Source organism: Stegodyphus dumicola, chromosome 6 (genome assembly GCF_044657685.1).
Source record: "Stegodyphus dumicola isolate Sdum_Otavi_A_Nest chromosome 6, ASM4465768v1".
In the NCBI taxonomy this organism is placed as follows: Eukaryota; Metazoa; Arthropoda; class Arachnida; order Araneae; family Eresidae; genus Stegodyphus; species Stegodyphus dumicola.
The window spans coordinates 169,776,215-169,794,061 of NC_140773.1; the positions used below are offsets into that span (position 1 = coordinate 169,776,215).

The 17,847-nt window shown below is 32.7% G+C and overlaps 1 long non-coding RNA gene across 2 annotated transcripts in view; it reads left to right on the forward strand.

Annotated features, from left to right (window-relative positions):
• LOC146996897 (uncharacterized) overlaps positions 1-17,847 on the forward strand; it is a 96,728-nt gene that overhangs the window by 16,004 nt on the left and 62,877 nt on the right. For both annotated transcript variants that reach the window (XR_015041500.1, XR_015041499.1), the window contains exon 2: positions 5,301-5,441. This is a non-coding gene — a long non-coding RNA (uncharacterized LOC146996897). The remainder of the gene's footprint in view (positions 1-5,300; positions 5,442-17,847) is intronic.

The following is a 17,847-nucleotide window of genomic DNA, read 5'->3' on the forward strand; positions in this document are numbered from 1 at the left end:
AGATCTCTCTCTACTCGGATAATATTGGCACCGAGGGTATAAATTATACAGACCCGGTTCCTGTTATCTGGAGGGAAACTTTGTACTATCCTGTAGGGTAGGTGGCATGCATCCTCCGGGATGGGCATGATGAGTGGCCTTTCTTCAACTTTTCCCTCCGCTGTTGAGACTTGTTAGCTCACGTCTCCTGTCTGAGAAAAAGAGTAACTACGATGTGGGTGCAGTGCGTAGTATAGAAGCGTAGTGCGTCCATAGATGAGATGCAGAAAACGTACATCCGCAAATAATTTTTCAGTGATTGGATAGAAAATGTCTGCATTCCAGTGCTACACAAGATCTTATGGTGGAGATAGGAGATTAATTTTGAAATGACGCAGTTCAGATTCACGTATTATAAATAGTTCCTATTTTTAGGACAAAAAGGTGAAGTATCCAAAATGAATCTTTACGTATAATGAAAGGAAGTGTCTGTCTGTGTGTCTTTCGTCCATGCTGAACGTAAACTAATAGACCCAGAGCTACGAATGATGAAATCGCATCAAATCGATAATTATCTCTCATTATATCAGAAACAATAGCACGCAGCCATTGTGGCTGATAAATCATTGTTGTCATTGCGGCTGATATCAGCACTGTTGCCATTCGGAAAAAATGAAGGCGATAATTCTGTGCAGTTTTTACTTCCTTGTACAAATTAAAAAGGAAGTATTGTAATCGCGGAAAGTTTCAAACAACATATTTCAACGAAAATATCCATTTTGACCGTTTTCGAATGCAGTTTAACGATGTATTTGCGTGATATTTGTACGTAAGGACAAATAAAAGACTTTTCCTCCAAAAAATTATAAAATTGCTTTAAAATGAATTCTGAAAAGAATTTTTCGTAGCGTCTGTACGAACGTATGTACGTAAGTATCTCGTATAACTCAAAAACGAGTAGCCTCCGAACGTTGAAATTTTGTATATAGGACTGCTATAACATGTAGATGTGAACCTCGTATTTTGGTTGCAATCGACCGCGCCAAAGTATATAAATATATTTATATATATATCCACTCTGTTACCCGGCTCAGTGATTTCAGTTTCTTTACTCTTATATGTTTGTAAATTGTGCATTTTTTGCTTTAAAAATGATTGAATTATGTTGTTCTTATCTTCCGGTTAAGGTTTTTATGCCTTTAGTAAATCTGTATGCAATATTTTTAGAATTATCAACAATTTTAAAGTTGTTTAAGTGCCGCTAAGCCTAATAATTTTTCTGATGGCGGCCATTGCTTGTTTTCTTTTATACATCGTAATCATCTTTGCTTATTTTTTTATACATCGTTCTAGCTTTATTATAGTATTTGAATAGAACATGTGGCAACGATTAGATAATTCTTTAAATTATATAAATATTCTGCATTCTGAGTTATAATATGAATATAATACTGTTAAGGAAATATATGAATATAATACTGAAAATGAATGAAATATGATGAATAGTATATGAATGAATATAATACTGGAATATGGTTATGAATATAATACCGGAAATATAATACTGTTAATTGTCGCTATGGTAAACAAATAGAGTGAATTTTAAAGAATGCATTTATTCTATTGTGGTTTATGCTCTGTTAACGAAGTAGGTTTGTAGAGTCATTAGGTTAATTGGAAGCAGAAAGGATGAAAAATATGCAACCGCCTTCGCCGGGAATCGAACCATGGACCTCTGGAATACCGGCCCAGCTTGCTACCGTTATACCACGAAGGCATGCTAGGGAAGTGGGAGAAATACCTTTTGTACTCCAATTTTTAAAGGTCGACTAGTGTTTTAGGGGAACTAGTCGCCAAATCCTATGTGTCGTCATCCTATGAATCGTCATCCACAACCCTTTTAGTTAGGGCGCTACTTCTAGAGTCATTAGGTTAATAGGAAGCAGAAAAGATGAAAAATATGCAACCGCCTTCGCCAGGAATCGAACGACGGACCTCTGGAATACTGACCCAGCGTGCTACTGTTACACCACGAAGGCATGCTAGGGAAGTGGGAGAAATACCTTATAGGTTTAATTCAATCCAATAAGTTTAAACGAAATGCAAGAAAAATGCGTATAATTTAATATTCCGTACAAGGAAGTCATGTGGTGTACATATCAGATTTTTAATTTAATGTTTCTCATGGATAGTGGACATTTGTCGAGAGAATGCAACGGGAAGTTGTTTAATTTATTTATTAGGATAATTAATACCTGTATTAAGGTTTATTGCTTATTTTGTTGTGATTTTTTTTTCATATGCAATACATTTTTATTGATTTTTTTTTTATAAAATTGTTCTACAGAGTAAAATTCGGTGAAATTTTTATGTTTGGTGTCCCCTTCAAGCACTTTTCCGATACATTAAAAAGCCAGACGAAGACTGGTCGCGTAGGTGTTAGTGAAAAATAAAAGTTGACTATTGCTAGTTGAAATTAGATGTTTTTTATACATTTTTAACTTGCATTAACATATATATACTCTGATCATACAACATTACATATATATATATATATGTGTGTGTGTGTATATATGTGTGTATATATATTATATATATATATATATATATATATGTGTGTGTGTGTTACAAAAAGAAACTATAAAATGTATATCCAAAATAAAATTTGAAGAAAAAAAAAAAAGTTGAAGAAGCAACAAACCAAATGATTATGTATCGAAAAGTAAAATGACTATATATATAGCATATATATGGCAATATATATGACCATACATATATCGTTATGACTGTATATATGGCAACATAAGAAACATCATTTTTAATTACAATAGACATTTTATTAGATATAAATGACTTTGATTTACACATTCATTTATTAATTTATTCATTTACGAGCGTAATAAATAGAGGGTCTCTACAAAAATTTTAGAATACATTAAGTGCATTACAATTACCGTATAGATTATGCATTTTCATATCATATTAGTCTATCTAATTGCCATTTTTCTGACTTTCAATTTACATCTTAGTTTCTAATTAACTGGTCATTATTACAGTTAGTAGAAATATTTTACTTCAGGGGATCTTTCCTTGTTTCCGTAGACCTTTTGTTTTGCAATAAAAAATTTCATTCTCCGTCCTTTAAAAATGTAATACAGTATTGGTGAATCATCGAAGGATTTTGAAAACATAAAAACAATATAAGCAGTTTTTATTTCTCTTTCTCGTTTGACATTTCCTCAAAAAATTAATCGATTACAGAATGGTAACTTTATAGGGTGGTAAACTTTAAATATGATGGCTCTAATAAAACGAAATTGGTTCTTGAAATCAAGAACTGAAATTTTGATTTCGTGATATAAAGATTTAGCTTAACACTTTTCTGACCTGAGTGACGGATAATGACAAATCTTTTACTGAAACATAATTTATTAAAAGACTCAAATTAATTAAACTGAAATGAAACCTACATGTCTTTCTCACTTATCTTTTTCTATTTTTCACAAAAATCATTTATATAACTTCATATTTCATCGAGAATTACAATATATACCCACTCTGCTTCATTCCAAAAACTTTGATAAAAATTGTACAGTATTCAATCTCATTTTTAAGCAAATTTCCATGAACATTATGTTTCTTAGCTTAAGATTTAAATATTTGCTATTCTCTTCTTTTCTGGTGATACAAGGATATAGCCGTTGTTGTTTTAGTCAGTAAACATATTTTTGAAATCACAGTCTTTAAATTACAGCCACTAGTAATTTGTCTTTTTGAAATTTCTGTATTTAATAAGCAAGCGCATAATACGCTTATTCTATATAAATATTAGATTTTATTGTCAGAAACTTCTAGATTTTTAACTTTCAGTATTATGTTGTATCCTGTTACTCTACGAGTAGATTTATCAACCATGTACTCTGTTATATTACTTGTTAACGATAGTGTTTTTATTTCTATATGGCACTGAAGTTTTTAATTATCAACTTAAAATAATACATTATTTAATATAATGAATGATTAAAAATAATAAGCTTATCAGGTTCTGTGTTCCTCCTTACTTGCTTTGGGAACATTAACTGTCCTGACTCGGAACAGGGAGCTTACTAAAGCTAAGTTCAATAAATTTGGGAAGTAGACAATACACACAGGAAGGGTATACGAAACCCTTTATTTTTCTCTCTTTACAATGATTTCCGGAACTTCGGAATACAGAGACCAACCACTTGTGGTCTGAACGTAAGAATATAAAAAATATTAACTAAAAATCTAACTAAACTAACTTTGGATTAACAAACAAGTGCCTAACACCAAGATTGGCCGTATATTAACAAAAAGCCGTATGTAGTACAGAGAACTGCTAACAATACGATACGTTTAAAATTATCAAGAGGAATAAACCTCTGGCCTTGAAGGCAACCAGCAACCAAGTAAAACTACTATGGCAAGCGGCCTGCTTCTAATAGCTCCTTCCTCTCTCTTGCTTGGCAAAAAGCCACAACTTAAGTACTTGGCGTTCGCAAGACAAATTTGCATAAATAAGTTAAAGCTTTTAATTCTGGCCAGAAGTAGAAAATGAAGTGATAGTAAAGATTTAAAATAAAATAAACGTTAGTAAAACTTAGGATCCTTACAAGCTTACTTCTTAACACCTATGTTCCCATGATTCGTACTACTTTGAACATGCGCTGTATACATTCTACTTTAAAGCTAGCTGTTAAGGCTATTTTAATAATATCTAGTATTCTTTACATTACATATAAACATACATGATTGTTATGAGCTAGCATGTACCAAAAATTTAAATTTTGTCCTGTAAATTAAGATTTGCACCATGCTTGAAAAAGATTTCATTCTAGCGTTAAGTATCACTTATGTCATTAGAATTCAGATGAATACTGCTTTATTTTAAGCTATTATAAAATCAGAACTTAATAGAAGAGCTGTAAGATAAACATCAACTATAAGATGTGAGTGAATACGCTGACTCAAAACATTTGTTCATTTCTATTTTGCAAAATCCTTGTACCACTAAAAGATAGTGAAATCAAATTCAAGATGGCGTTTTTACGAGAAGTAATGCAGCTGGTATGTGTTGAAATTTCATTTACCAATAGTGTCATATTAGTTCAATGGAATTTCATTTGCAGTTTTAATGTAAAAACACATACAATCAGTTTATATTATATCAATGACTCAATTAGATCTACTTATATTCTATCAATGTCTATAAGTATGTTAATTATGTTAATTGTATTAATTCGTATTATATCAATATCTATATATTATGTCAATTACATCAGTTTATATTTTATCTTTAGTTTTTGGCCGAGTAACAGATGGAGAGCATATCCAGTGTTTGCAATGAACGTGATGAGAGAATGAAAGTCTATCCACAGAAGTAAAAGAGTATTCTAAAAAATTTTGATTTTACAGCCTTCTTCAATTGAAGGAGTGTTTTTGTAAGTACTCTGTACAGCAGATTATAATCTACTCAGAAATGATTCCTTTACATTATCTGACAGCGTATCTTTGTTTCGTAAATAGAGAATAAATTTTAAATATAATTTTTCCTTATAGAGGAATTTTGCATCCTTTTCACTTTCATTGCAATGCAGATGGTTTTAAAAATGGGCCCTATTTCTAGTGCCAACATTAGCATTGCAGCAGGACTGCATGTACATTACGAACATAATTTAAATTGACTAGGCAAATAAAAGAATGAACTGATTTAAGGTTTTAAGAAACCATATCTTTGCGTGCGTACGCGTTCGCAATAGACGCACGCAAAAATATATTTAGTAAAACCTTAGATTACACATGTTCAGTGATAGCTTGATAAAATTTATTTTACCAAAAGAAACACTTAAGAGTTCTGGAGCTTTTCAAAAAATAGTCGCACAAATTTTCTCAGTACAGTAAATCAGTAAAATCAGTAATTACACTTCAAACTACTGCGAACGTTAAGCACAACACAATGCAAATGCATCTAAAGATCGAAGCTAATCCGGAAATATCTCAGTAGGCTGAACTAACAACGGACAATTGACAACCGAGAAACCGATATTCTCTCTGATCTTATACAGTTTTCATCTGGCGGCGGAGATATTTCTTCTGCTTCTCTAAATTACTGGAAGGCTTATGAGGGCAGAATAAAAGTTCAGTTACGCAGAGGATCAATTACAGTTATTCAATTATACTACGTATTACGGTGATACAGAAGTTAGACCAAAGTGCGGGCAAATGTTTTGGCGACTTTTGTAGATTTCTCGCCAAATTTGGAGACAACACGTAGTCGCCAAAACTACTGCAAGCTTGGCGATATCTCCCCAAATTAGCGAGATAGCCAATTACTCACTTAAATAATGCTTGCCCTATATTCTTATTTTCCGGCAAAGCATTTCTCACAACTTCTCATGTTACATTATATAGAAAAATATAGCAATTTCACATATAATTTCACGAAAATTATCTATATGTGTACAAAATTTGTAAAAAAATGTTACCTTCTTATCTCCTTTTGCTAAATCTACATAAACAAAGATAAATGTTTGCGTCCAAATATGGAAGTGGAAGTTATTTCGTATTTTACTGCTGTTCGCTTTAGAGTTCTCCATAATTTCAGATCGCGAGAAAGACGCGTTGGCAAAAGAGATGAATGACAAAATCAATGAAAAGTCGTGACAATAAAGCCAAATATTCGTTTAAAACGGGAACCAAATTCACATGATCGGGAAATTCCTGTTGTTTCTGAGAACAATCTTCAACGGTGTTTACTTTCCTTCTGCATTCTGATGATATCACAAATCGATTTTTGCCACACATTATCGGGAAAAAGACATTTCATGCTTTTAATTGTTGTTGGTGATGTTCATCGCTGTAGATCAAAAATGTTCAATAACTATGCTCAATAACTAACTAATTAAACTTTGTTCGGTGGCATAGATTTGGTTCTTAACCCAGTCTTCAGTTTTTAAATTCCGATAAACAAATTGAAATAATTGTTAGGAAAAAAAATCATAGCATTGCGTTCGAGTTCAATTATGAATTATAGAGAAATTTTAAATCGAATATAGATTAATTATCAAAATATGTCAAGACAGCATCAAACCTGAATTCGATTATTGTCTTTTATGATTTTGGATCATTTTATCATTCTCTATACGCTAAAATATACATTAACTCTAGGTATGATCAAATTCATTTTGAGTTACAATTTGTACTAATCTTCTAGGCTGCTGAATAAATTCTTATCAAATCTTTGTATGTTAATACTGAAACACCGATTAAATATAAAATAGATTTAATTGGCTTCATCTCGAAGTACAGAACTAATAGAATTTACTATCGTATCTTGCGGGAATTGACAGGTAACAATAAATTAAATAATTTACAAATCAAAGATTTAAATTTATATCTTAGCCTTCTGGGTTTGCTATTCCAGCTCTATCAACTAATTTTGCTTATGTTGTGGATATTCACCAATGGCTAGTAATATGACGAAAGTAGAACTGTAACAGACGAGCTCACCACCGCCAGCGCGAGTTTCCAAATATCTCTTTTAAACTTACAGGGTTATTACAATTATGTTTTACTAGCCAGATATTTTATGTTTTGGAGCTTAACTGTCACTTCTCGTTTCCCTACAAGAATACATTGTGGTAATGAATTACGTTTTTTCGTTTCACTACCAGAATGTACTATTTACATAGAGGTAGAAAGAGATAATATTTAAAAGCAGGTTTCAAGATTCTCATTTAATTCATTTCCTGCCTCTCGATGCTACGTTGCTAGGTTTTGGCCGGCTCAAATACAAGATTTTATCCTTCCTCTCGGCATTATAGTGTTAGCATTTGAATACTTACGCCAGTTAGATCTGCAACCGAACTTCGTGTTAAATTGAATTGTATAGCCTTTGATTACTAGCTTAATTTTAAATTTGAACTTACTATTTCTTATATCGACGGAAATGTTTGCTGAATTGTAAACGCAAGTCGTGCTTTTATGTTCCAGTTCTGATTTAATAAAAAATTTTATTTTCAAACTTTCTAAAGATCATTTAGTTCTGTACAGACATGGAGAAAATTTGCTTAAAGTTTGTTAAGAAATTGATACTAGTTCATGCTACCAGAGCAAGTCAAGCATGAACTAAAAATTTGCTCCTTTTTTATATTCCTGTCATTTATGCATTTTGATAGAATAAATGAAACAACATAACATAATTTAATATAGAACATAATTTAAAATAATAAATGACATTTTATTAAGATTAATTTAACAACAGAAGTGATGGAGAAAAGTAACACTGAATCAGCTATCCTGGAAATCGGTCATTTGCACGTTTATACAAAACACGCAAGTAAACACGCAATTCACAAAAACGAAAAAATTGTACTCAGCACTAAAAAAATGCAACAATTGATAATTGCATGGTTAGTAATGTGTTCAAAAACACCTAAAGAAATAACATGCATGCTCCTGATAGGTATCTTGGAAAGTTAGCTAAGCCAATTTTCAGATAAATGGTATTCCTTGTGTATAATTTCATGGGATATCAATACTCACATTCTAGGCAGCTACTCAAATAATTGCAATACACTGTGTCCGTCGTTTAGAAATGAACAGAAATCAGAAATGTTGATGACGCTGACGATTCCCATCTCACAGAAAACGTATTTAAAATTAATGATACCCTAGTTTTCTGAATCGTGAAATTAGTGCAAAATTAGTAAGCTGCAGAAAGTTATAGTTAACATTTGGAAAATTTTATTCATAAAGTACGTATTATTAAAAAACAATAAAAAATTTAGATTTTGATTAGTTGGATGAATTTTTCATATAGTATTAATTTAATTTTATGCAAGGTATTTTGAAAATTTTCCTGCCCTGTGGAATAATTGTGATGAGATATATTGCTTAAAGCTGATATTAGATTAAACTAGTGTAAAGACTTCTATTATTTTCTAAATATTTAAGCACAAAGCTTAACGAATAAGATACAATTAACAATTATTGCTGTTAGATTTAGTGCAAATTCATAATTAACAACAGACAATATGTAAGATAAAATAAAGGATATTGTTACGAAATGTACAGGCGCTGTGAGATAGCTTCCCCGCAAAACAGTTTTAGGTGTGTTTTGGTGTATTGAGAATACGACAAAGCACACTTGGGCTATCTGCTTAAGGGAAGGGATGCCTTCGTGGAGGACTTTCTAAGGGAAACTGGCTCGTATACACGTTACAGATGGGGAAAACCACGAAAACGCCATGCAGCCAGCCCATTCGCGGGATTAGAACCTCGGACCGAACTACCAGTGTTCAGCGATTTTACCGCTCAGCCGCTGGTGGGCCAAACAGTTTTAGGATTGCCGTAAAATGGCAAGGTAAATCAGGGTTGCCACATTTGGCGATAAATCGCTCATTTAGCGACATTTGGCAACAAAATTGGCGATATGCCATGGACGGATGGAAAACCCTCTGGAACGAATTCTTACCGGTTTAGCCCAGAAAGTTCTCGAACACAAGCCGAAAGCTATATAAACCCTGCTGGTCCGCAGTCAGTGTGTGTGCCTCTTCGAGAAGGCGAGTGAGAGTGCCTCGCATAGAGTGCGAGTTAGTTAGTATCGAGTTGGTGTCTCGTCTAGCGAGTCAGTCCGTGCGGAGTCGATCGAGTTGACAACTCGGCAGCGAGTGCCGAGTGGGTCGTCGATTGCATCGAAAGAGTCTCTTCGTAGTGTATCGTGGTTAGTGCATCTTCGAGAGAGCGTGTTGAGCTCCGGGAACGACTGAACCGAAGAGTCGGGAGCTGTGCTCTGTGTGTCATCGAGTGCATCGCGAGTTGTAGCGTGGAGAGTTTCGGAGTACGTGGAGTTTCGAGAATGGCCAAGCAGAGTCGGGAGCTGTACTCTGGTGCTTTTCAATGAAGCTGTTTCCAACGTGATAGCTTGATAGCCTGAAAGCTGAGTAGCTGATCGTGTCAGCGTGTTTATAACAGCTCGACGACTGTAACAACGTGTTTTGAAGCTGTCCTGATTAGTACTGGCTAAATAAAGTGTGTTTTGATGCTTCACCAAGTGCTGTCGTCATTATTCACTCCAAATCCTCACGAAACCCGTACGAACGTGAAGGAAGAAAATAACGTAACAAGTGGTGTCAGAAAAGAAAAACACAACAATATGTAGAGAAAGTTATTACTGAAGACACGTAAAAGAAAGTATCTTTTATGTAACAAATCCAGGTTCAATTATTTTTTCCCCAAAAATACCACCTCATGAATCCGGAAACAGTCTAAAAATTACAGCATTTTTCTTCTAAAACTAAGATAAAATCGCATTACAAAGATGTAAACTCTAATGTTGAAATACGCGTCAACTCAAAATAAAAATCTTAAGCTTCCTTTAGTGTTTCCAAGATACAACTGGAGGCAGTATGTTGCAGAAATAGTAGTTTGTTCAAAATTAATTTAAGCGAGAAAGATTGCAGCTGTTGAATAATTTTGAAATCCTTCAGTCTAACGATTTTAGAAATGAAATAACTCATAACAAAAAACAGGTTGATCACATAATTTTATTTGATAATGATTCAGTGGCTTTTTTGACTCAAGTTGTAGAATATTTACAGTCATATAAGCCTGTATATATAAATAAAACATTCACTAATTAATGTGTAAAATTCAATTCGTATTATTTAACTACATAAAATTCTGAAATTAATAATAAAGAAAGGAAAAGTATTTTTTTCCTACGGATGCGCTTTATTGTCCTTATTTCATCTTTCAAAGCAATAAGATATAGTATGTGTTTTGAGGTCACTGGTTCTACTATATATTAAAGACAACTTTACAACAACAACAACAATTTTATTGTAATATAACTAAAAATCTAAATCGAAAATAATAAATCCCGACCATACGGGATTAAAAACATGTATGCTACGCTAGAAGTTCGAATCTTAACTAACTAAAATTGCGCAGAAACAATACGCTGTACATAACTTTGAAGTTGCGCTGAAACAATGCGCTGTACATAACTTACATTGCTGCGTAGGAGGCAACATACCACCCCACGTTGCAATATCTATGATATGCAAACTAAATCTAAGCATACAATTCAATATCAAATGCTAACAATTCAGCTATTCAGTTTTTCTAAGCATTAACAAAAGACTTAAAGTTAAGACATTTACAGAATGAAATAAGCAATTCAGAAAATTCGATAAAGTCTGAACATTTGCAAATTTTTTCAATAGTTATATATATCAACATTTCAAATAGTAAAAAATATTGACATTTTTCATCAAAATTAACAAAATATAAGTATAATAAAGAACAATGTATATTTTATTAACAATAGAAATTAATCCTTGAAGTTATCATCAATAGGCAATAAATAAATTTTTGATATTGGCCTTTTAAATGGACCAAACTTTGTGTTAATGACTGCTACTCGTATCTTACCATCTTTACCAGAAATTGTTTGATCTATTCTTCCTAGTAACCACTTAAATTTAACCATTAAATTTTAGCATCAATTCTTCCTAGTAACCATTTAAATTTAACCATTAAATTTTAGCATCAATTCTTCCTAGTAACCATTTAAATGGAGGTAACTGATAATCTTTAATAATAACCATTGTATTTTTATTTATATTATTTTATTTATATTTGAAAAATACCATTTCTTTCGTTGTTGCAAGTGATTAAGATAGTCAGTTATCGATCGTTTCCATATGATCTGTATCATTTTAGTTAATTTTTGCCATCTTGACAATCTGCTTTCTGACAAGTCTAAAATTTGAGGTTCTACAATTGAGTTTATGGGTCTACCTATTAAAAAGTGACCTGGCGTCAAGGGTTCGTAATCTGAAGGTTCAGACGATAAAGGAGAAAGAGGTCTCGAATTTAGTATTCCTTCAATTTGATCAATTACGGTTAAAAATTCTTCATATGTTAGTTTTGCGTCGGAAATAGTCTAAAGGTTTTTCAAGATGAAATTTAAAAGATTTGATTCCCGCCTCCCAAATTCAACCACAATTGGGGGCATGAGGAGGAATAAATTTCCAAGAGATATTTTCAGAAGCCAAATACTTACCCAAAACTTCATCAGGGACAGTAACTTAAAGAAGCAAGTTTCTTTAACTCTTTGTGAGCTCCTACAAAGTTAGTTGCATTGCCACTAAACAGACATGAGCTTTTACTTCTACACGAAAAAAATCGTTTTAAACATGCAAAAGGCTTCAGATGTTAAGTCAAATACTATTTCTAAATGAATCTCTTTTGTAACTAAGCAAACAAAGATTGCTATATAAACTTTATGTAAACTACCTTTCCTTTGATTTCTATATTTGATTAGAAAAGGGTCTGTGAAATCTACCCCTGTGTTATAAAAGGTTAGATTTGGATTTATACGTTCAGGAGGTAAATCGACCATTAATTGGTCTGAAATGATAGGTTTATGACGAAAACAAATTACACATTCGTGAACTGTTTTTCTAGCTAAGTCCTAGCCACCAATGGGCCAAAACCTTTCCCTAACAAAATGTAACAATGCTTGAGGACTAGCATGAACATTTTTCAAATGATAATGAATAAATATTAGCTTGGTTAGCTTATGATTTTTTGGCAATAAAATTTGATGTTTAGAATCATAATTGTGGCATGAGTTCAGCAACCGCCCACACGTAATACATCTTTTCCATCTAAAAATGGATTTAAAGTTTTTACCTGACTTTTGATTACTCTCTGATCTTGTAGTGATTTAATCTCCTCTGCAAATTCTATTACCTGAACCATTTTTATCAAGTGCATTTCCGTATCTTGAAATTCAGTACTACTAATGGGGCCTGTTTTCTTCACTGGACCTTTCAGATTGGACAGAAACCTGAAAATAAGACTTAAAATTCTAATTAGTTTAACATAATTATTTGTTAATTCAAAAAAAGTATTCCGAAACAAATTTAAATTGCAGTTCAAATTAATTAAAATCACCAAAATTAACGTCTAAAGGTTTTTCAAGTTCATCCTGATAAGCAGAAGAATCTATGAGAGTCTTGTCAAGTTCAAATAAAGAAGCATCACTAAGTTCGTTCTGTTCAGGACCATTCCACCACAAGAAAGATGTCACAAGCTCATGAGGATAAGCACCACGAGAAATCAGATCTGCCGGATTATTTGCTGATGATACGTGCTTCCAGTGTCGCGGCTCTACTAGTCTTTGGATTTTGGAGACTCTAGTTGCAACAAATGTCTTCAAAAGTTGAGGAGAAGTCTTCAACCATGACAGTGCTATCGTCGAATCAGTGCACAGCATAATGACATCTAAATGCATCTTCAATGAGTTGCTCAGATGAGCCAATAAGAAACATGCACAAAGTTCCAATCTTGGAATGGATACAGTTTTCAATGGAGCCACACGAGATTTGCTGGCTAGTAGATGAGATGACGAGCCGTCATCTTCATCGACACAAATCAAGTAGACAACTGCACCGTAAGCGGCTTCCAAAGCATCTGCATATCCAATGAGTGAAATCTTGCTTGGATGATTGGAGAGAATGCAAAGATTAATTTTTATGTTTTCAACAGTCTTTAAATTTAAAACTATTTGTTGCCATTCGTGAGCAATAGTTGCAAAATGTGGTTCATCCCAACTCAGTTTTAGAACCCATAATTTCTGTAAAAATATCTTGGCTTTTGTGATTACCGGACCACTCAGTCCTAAAGGATCATAAAGTCTGGCAATTGTCGATAAAATGTCTCTTTTAGTCGATAAAATGTCTCTTTAGATGATTTTTCCTTGATTGAGACTTTAAAGCTAAATTCATCCTTCTGACAATTCCATGTAATGCCTAAAGCTTTAACCACATTATCACTTTTGGAGGAGAAGGAAAGCTCAGAGCTTGTAAAAGTGCTATCCAAAAGTTCAGGAGAATTAGAGTTCCATTTGTGCAAAGTCATTCCACAACTATGAAAAAGCAGTATAAGCTGATTTTTCAATTCCCTTGCTGAGTCTAAGTTTGATGGAACAGAGATGACATCATCAACATAACAGTCTGACAAGACAGCTTTGGCAGCTTCAGGATATTTATGCATTTCGTCATATGCAACTTGCTTTATGAATCTAATGGCTAAAAAGGGAGCACTTTTAGTACCATAAGTCGCCGTTTTGAGTCTATATGTCACAGGTGAGTCGCTAAGGTTTCTCTTGCATAAGATTCGAAGTAAAGATTCGAAGTAAGTCTCTTTGGGATTCATCAACTAAAATTTGCCGGTAAATTTTTTGTATATCCACAATAACTGCAACTTGATGTTTTCTAAATCTCACAAGAATATCAAAAGTATCTTCTTGAACTGCTCCCGCTAAAAGTAAATCATTCAAACTTAAGCCATTTGAGCTCGGAGCACTAACATTAAACACAACTCTTAATTTTGTACTTGATTTCTCTGGTCTATACACTCCATGATGGGGAAGATAATATTCAAGTTCCGGTTTTGAATTATTATCGACCCTTTCCATATGGTCCAAATTTTCATATTCTGTTATGAAATCTTGATATAAATGTTGCAATGTAGCGTTTTTGCTAAGACCTTTAACTAATTGATTGAGTCTAATGTTGGCTAAGTGCTTTGAATTTCCTAATTGTCTGTCTTTCATAGGCATTTTTACAATAAATCTACCATCTTCATTTCGTCTGTAAGTGTATTTGAAATGTTGTTCATAGAATTCTTCTTCTTGGCTAAGCACTGGCTTTTCTTCACCAATATTTTCCACTAACCAAACTTTTTCTACCAATCTATCAATATTATCAACATTACCGAGAAGTCCACAATAATTCTGACTATTTTCAAGGGATGTTTTCAAAGAACCAGTAGCTATATAACTAAACACAGAATTTCTGAAAACGAGTGATTTCGTAGAAGATTTAAATTGGCCATTAATAAAAATGTCATAAACTATTTCTGCTCCTGAAAGCAGATCTATACTAGATGGAGTTGCAAATTCTGGATCAGCTAAACTTGATGTATTAGGAATATCTATATTTTCAATATTTAATTTTGTAGAAGGTACTAAATCTGTGGTTTTATTTACAACTAAAAAATTTAATGAAGCAGAGAACGAATTATTTCCACTAAAAATAGAAGCAAAAGTACAAGATTTAATGTTTGAAATTTGCCCATTTAAACTAGAAACGGGAATATTTATTCTTTCCTTTTTTAAATTTGCACGCTCACAGAATTCATTTGTAACAAAATTTGAAATTGATCCTGAATCAAGAATTGCTCTTGCTTTAACGAATTGGCCATAAATATTTCTAACCGAAACAATCGCAGATGAAAGGAGAACAGTTTTATTTTTCGAAAAAAGACACGCCGGTAAGGCTTTTTCTGTTAATTCATTGCTATTCAAAACAGCCTCATTTTTGCGGTTCTCTGGAGAGGGTGTAGTTTCACTTTGCTTTCCCCCACTTGTTGCAGACGACATGGATCCGTCATTCCGATGAAGAAGTGAATTATGTTTTAATTTGCAAACCGAGCAAAAGTGTCTAGATTGATAAGAAGCTACTTTATGATTCGCCTAAAGAATGAAGAGATGTCATGAAAGAATCCCATTCACATAAATCATTACTATTTACTAACATTTCAAATTGCTTACGCGATTCTTTATCTATTTTATTAAGAATAAATAATATTAATCAGCAAAGCTTTGCTTAATTTATCCATATTTAATTCCATAATTTTTAATGCTCTTAAATGTTTCTGAACTTTATCAATTAAAGAGCGTAAATCTTTAGGAGTTTCATGAACTATTTTTTGAATAGAAAGTAATTCATTGATATGAGAATTTACAACCAGTCTCTTATTATCATATCTTTCTTCAAGTGCCTTAAATAAGGAAGAAAATGTATCATCTATTGTTTGTATCTGCTTTGCATTACCAATTAAACAAGATTGTAAATAAAACAATTTCTGAGAATCTGTTAATTGTCCATTAGGTGAAATTAAAGCTACAAATTGGTTTTTAAATAAATTCCGGACTTCAAAATTGCCAGAAAACTTAGGTAATGTTATTTCAGGCAATTTATAATTCAATGAATTACTTCTTGTTTCTGGGATACTATTATTTGCATTCTTACTACATAATGAAGTATAAAGACATTTCACGCTTACCTGAACATTGGTAATATCCATCTCGATTTCTCAAAAGTAGCTTCGATGTCTGATATTTCTTTATCTTTGCACACTTTGTAATAATCCAAGCGAAGTTCATCAATTTGTTTATTTAAGTTGTGCATTTTTTCTTGCAATACTTCTCTTTGTTCGAAAACAAAATCATCACTTTTTCCACTGACAGACGACTTTAATTTCCTTATTTGAGCTTTAATGCCGCCGCGTTTTCTGTTACACGTTGTTATGTCTTCATTAGCCATTTTTTATTCTAATTAGCTGCGGTTCGACGATGACCAATGTTTTGAGGTCGATGGTTCTACTATATATTAAAGACAACTTTACAACAACAACAATTTTATTTCTTGGACTGTAATATAACTAAAAATCTAAATCGAAAATAATAAATTCCCGACCATACTGGATCAAAAACATGTATGCTACGCTAGGAGTTCGAATCTTAAAAAACTAAAATTGCGCAGAAACAATGCGCTGTACATAACTTATATTGCCGCGTAGGAGGCAACAGTATGCTCTAAACATATTTTCTGTTTACTTTTTCCTTCCTAAACGCTCATTTATATCCAGTTCTGTATTTATGAAGTGCACGTTTAAAAGGTGTTTCTTTTAATTCTGTAACAGTGTGACCCGTTGTTTCATTTTGATAAAATCGGAATTTTATTCTTAAACAATTTGTTTTAGGTTGAAAGGGCAGTTAACTTGAATAAAGTTGAATAATTTCTTCACTTCGCCGTTTTGAAGCATAATAAAGATTCTATCACATAATTTTCAGAGAAAGGAGAAATTATATAAAAACATGTAGAAAATGCGAAATAGTAATTAATGAAAAAGTGAAATCAGTAGTGTTTCAGCGAATTAAAGCAAAAATATATATTTCCTGCTATAAATTAAAAATACGTGTTCCCCGTTGTAGAGTTATAGTAGTATTGCGTTCTAGTCATTTTTGTCTGAATTCTTGAAGAGAGGCATTTCTGATAACAAACGTGTGACCTATATTGAGCGACAGAAATCTATAAATACAGTGGTGGCCAAAATCATGGACACTTTTGGAAATTTTTATGTTTTTGAATTTTGTATGCTTATAGAAAACGTTACGTTTCACAAACTGCAAACTTGTATATATCATTTTAAAGAGAATTTATTACTGAATTCAATACAAAACAAAAAATTCAATTATTTGCAATACAAAAAAGTTAAACGATAATAGTTATCGATATACATTAGATAGTGATAATTGCAGTGAGTTATCAGTACTTAGTAGGGTACCTTTTATTTTTTATTACAGCTTCACATCGACGTTTCATTGAGCTGACAAGAGTTTTAAGCTTGCTCTTCTTTCGTTATTACATGATGCCAGGAAATAATTATAGCCTCAATTAGTTCCCTTTTATTTGATGGGCACCATCATTCGGACAAGAGTTTTCAAACGGTGCCACAAATTTTCGATAGGATTGAGGTCAGGACTGTTTCCTGGCCATCACAACAATTTAATGCTCTTTGTACGAAACCATTCTTTCATTATTTTGACCATGTGGCAAGGAGCAGAATCCTGCTGAAAAATAAACGAAGCATTGTTGGAAAAGAGATCTCTGATGGAAGGTAGAAGTTTTGGTTCTAGAATAGTGTTAATGTACTTTCTGGCATTCAGTGTCCCATCGATGACATGAAGGCGACCAATACCATCTG